The following is a 4,451-nucleotide window of genomic DNA, read 5'->3' on the forward strand; positions in this document are numbered from 1 at the left end:
GTACTCAACCAGCGCAGCAGTCATAGTACGTGCGTGGGATATCGCCTGAGGGATAAAGGGAAATTAAGGCCCATTTAAGAGTCACTGGGTGTTTCTCAATTGTCGAGGCGAGGACTCCTCTGATCCCCTATTTCAAGGATGCTCATGTCATCCGGGAGTCGCCGAAGGACTGTTCCAATGTCCCAGGATCTTGAATTCTACCGGAGGACTGAATCCTTTGCTTGCGGGAAATTCGAGGATGCACCGGTGATCCCCGCGGGTCTTATAAATCCCCACAAGCTTGCGCACGAGGACCTATTTCCAAAATCTTGGCGGAAGCGGTGGCTTCTCATATGAACTCTCAAATGAGCACACCTGCACACTTGCTAGCCGTGTTCCATTAATGTCGGTTCTCCAAGATGAAATGAAGGATTCTTGCCTAGCCTCTGAAAGACCCTGATCGGAGGGACGAAGGGGTTGTCCGTGCCCTTGCTCAAGGCACACGGCAGGGCGAGGTGAACTGGGACCGCTCCACAGTAGCAGTCCCACAGTCCCATATTTAGGTCTCTTCGGGGACTTGAAATCCGGGCACCCTACGGCTCACAGTCCAAGCCCCTACTGACTGGAGCCACCTGCCCGGACTAAATGCATGAAACTACACAAGATAGCTAATTACTGGCAATTAAATTTATCCCTAATAGGTAATTAAATGTTGAGTTGTTAAAGCAACATAATGATTTTGTAATCACAAATAAAGCCTATGTTGTGCCCTCAGGTAACAGTAACGATTAGCTTCAAAGAGTAACACCCCAAAAAAATAAAATGAAAAAAACAAAACTCAAAACATGAAAAATATGAAGTTATGAATCTGAAACAAACAGTTTAACAAAGATCTTAATCGAAAAATGAACAAAATAAGTAGGTGCATGGAATATAAAAAAGAGGAAGATGTTTATTGATTATGCCAATAGTGCACAAATAACAACGAACAGGTTAACAACTTGTAGTATGTAAAAAGGGGAATTCATAGATAAAAAATAAATATAAGATAAAACAGGAGGAGGAAAATATAATAAAAATAACAATCAAAATATAGAAATAAACATAAACAAATCACACACAACAGAAGGAGGAAAAAAGAAAAGAGGAGAGAAAAACAAATAATTAGTATAGAATAAAATCTAACCATTCTAGTAAACAAAATTACAACAATGAAAAAAAAACCCTATACTAAAATAAAAAGTGTAATACATGAGATCATTGATATTGAAATGCACATATTTGAGCATCAACATTAACAAATACATAATATCCTATCTCATTTATATATATCAAAATAACACTAACTTTAATTACATTTTGAATAAAGATCCAACACGTTTTGCGTTTTTTCAGCTTTATAAAACATAACCTATTTTCCAGTGTTTCCAGGAGGTTTTGTTTTTGTCAATTATACGAAAAAAACCTTCTTGGTTACTCTTGCAAAGCTAATCAGTTACGTTACGACCAAACATACGGGCTTATTAGATTAACAAAAAATCATATTTTTGGCTTTAACAATCAAACATTTAAATTACCCGGCTATTCAAGGGTAAATTAAATTGCCATAAATTATCGCTATCTGTGTGAGTTTACACTGCCATTGCTAGCTCCGGCAGTGGCGTCAGTCAGTAGGGGCTTGGACGTGAGCCGTAGGTTGCCGGTTGCAAGTCCCCGAAGGAGACTAAATAGGACTTGTGGACTGCTACTTGGAAGTCCAGTTCACCCTCCAGCCCTCGCCGTGTGGCCCTTGAGCAGGCACCGGACAACCCCCTTCTCCCTCCGAGTCGGGGTCTTTCAAGATGGCTAGGCAAGATCCTTCATCATTTGGAGAACGAATAATGGGAACGAGGCCTAGCAAGTGTGCAGGTGGTTGCGTCAATATGAGAGTCATTGAGAAAGCTCCCGCTTCCGGCAAAGATTTTGGAAATAGGTCCGTGCGCAAAGCAGTTGTGGGGAATTATAAGACCGCCGGAGGATACACCGGTGCATCCGAAGATTTCCGGCAACAAGGGATTCAGTCTCGGTAAGAATCCAAGCATCCTGGACATTGGACACAGTCCCTCGGCGGACTCCGATGACATAGCATCTTGAAATAGTGGGTCAGGAGGACCTTCCTCGACATTGAGAAACACGCCAGTGACTCTAAATGGGGCCTTAAATTCCCTTTATCCTCAGCGATATCCACAGGGCAGACATGACCGCTGCGGCTGTTTGAGTACGGCGGCTTCCCCCCCGAGAGCAACTACCTGTCCTGGGGACTACTGGACCGGGGGAAGCATCCCTCTGAACCATCGTGCCCTGCTGCTGGCCTACAAAATCAAATACCCCGAGAACTTCTTCCTGCTGAGGGGGAACCACGAGTGTGCTTCAATCAACAGAATATATGGCTTCTACGACGAGTGTGAGTCTCCTCGGAGGACGTTGGCATTTTATTTTGTAGTCAACATATTTAAAGTGTTTAAAATAGTTGCATTTAAACATTTTCTTTAGGATAAATGTGCTTTTTTTGTAGCGTGAAATGGCCTGATGTAGGATTAAGATACTTGCCTTATTTGTTCCTTTTCTATCAATGTTTTAAGGGCATTTTGGGGATTTCTTGAATAATTGTTTCCCTTTCTCCCCCTTTAATTTCTGAAGCGGATTGTAGTAGTTCTAGTTTTATATAATTTCTGTGTTTTGTCTCTTGTATTTCATACTGTGTGGCTAAAGCACACTTTAAAGTCTGCTTCGAATCAGAAGTCCCTTATTCATCCCACAGCAGGGACATTTACACTGTTCCGGCAAAGTAGATGAACAGCATGATAAGTAACATATTAGAGAGGCAAACACACACTTACAAAGAAAAACAAATAAGTACACAAGTACACAAAAACAAATAAGTACACAACCATGAACAGAAATAAGATGCAGAGGTGTTTGGTGATTGTTCGCTAGACTATCACAGCTCGTGAAAAGAAAGGAAAAAATACACAGAACAGAACAATTGAAAACACAAAAAAATGTAAAAAACTTTCATGATAACGCGAAATTTATCATGTTGACGTTTTTTAATGTTATCGCTAGGCTTTTTTTTAGGATTCTAAGAAGATCTCTAAGGTTTACACTTGGAAATTTATTTTTATAAAATGTTGTATTCATTTATTATTTCTTCTTGCTCTTTAGGTAAAAGAAGGTACAACATCAAGCTCTGGAAGACCTTCACAGATTGTTTTAACTGCCTCCCCATTTCCGCCATTGTTGATGAGAAGATCTTCTGCTGCCACGGAGGTGGGTTTGAGTTTTTATTGGAAGTAAAATCAATATTTAAGCTCTAGCCAAATTTAATGGATATTGCTTTTACACAAGGAACTACAGCACGGTCACATGACTTCACGTCACCACCGCTAAGCTAAAGGTGGCTAATGTTGGGCTATAAAGGAACTACAGCACGGTCACATGACTTCACGTCACCACCGCTAAGCTAAAGGTGGCTAATGTTGGGCTATAAAGGAACTACGACACGGTCACATGACTTCACGTCACCACCGCTAAGCTAAAGGTGGCTAATGTTGGGCTACAAAGGAACTACAGCACGGTCACATGACTTCACGTCACCACCGCTAAGCTAAAGGTGGCTAATGTTGGGAGTGATTATGTTTAGTCGTCCCATTAGGCAACCGCTGTTTTTACATTTACCAGTGGCCTACTTACTGACATGTTTATATATAGAATTTTAAATATCTTCAGCTTGTTTTAACCCCAGACTTTATTTCAGGCTTACAATCAAAAACTCATTAACTTCAAGACAAGGAAAACTAATTTCCAGGTTTTAGGACTCCAAAGCACCTTTGCCCCTCATGTTTGTCCTCGAGATAATGTGTTTGCAGTTTCAGGTTCAGGTTCAGGTTCAGGTTATTTATTTCTACCTGTAGTTCGATTCAGTTTGCAGGTAAAAGACAAGGGAATGCCAGCAAATACAATGACGGCTTCAAAAAACTTTTCAGAGTTTTACGGGGCGTGGTTTGCAATTCGCCCAGCCAATCAGAAATTGGTAACCAATTTCTGATTGGCTGGGCGAATTGCAAACCACGCCCCGTAAAACTCTGAAAAGTTTTTTGAAGCCGTCATTGTATTTGCTGGCATTCCCTTGTCTNAGAGAGAGAGAGAGAGAGAGAGAGAGAGAGAGAGAGAGGGGAAGAGAAAGAAAGAACGTCTGTGTGGGTGCCAGAGTGAGGTATAGGGTTTCCTGAGACTTGTTTTCCTGACTTAGCCGTTCTGTAAGCCCTCCATCCACTTCCCCTGTTACACACACACACGCACACACGCACGCGCGCGCACACACACACACACACACATACACTTAAACAAAGCTTCAGTATATCGTTTTTGAATAACGTCAGTATAAAAGTAAACATACTGTTGATATAATCATTAGTTATAAACCTAACAGT

This window comes from Notothenia coriiceps, unplaced genomic scaffold (assembly GCF_000735185.1).
Source record: "Notothenia coriiceps isolate Sejong01 unplaced genomic scaffold, NC01 NC01_scaffold00023640, whole genome shotgun sequence".
Taxonomy (NCBI): domain Eukaryota; kingdom Metazoa; phylum Chordata; class Actinopteri; order Perciformes; family Nototheniidae; genus Notothenia; species Notothenia coriiceps.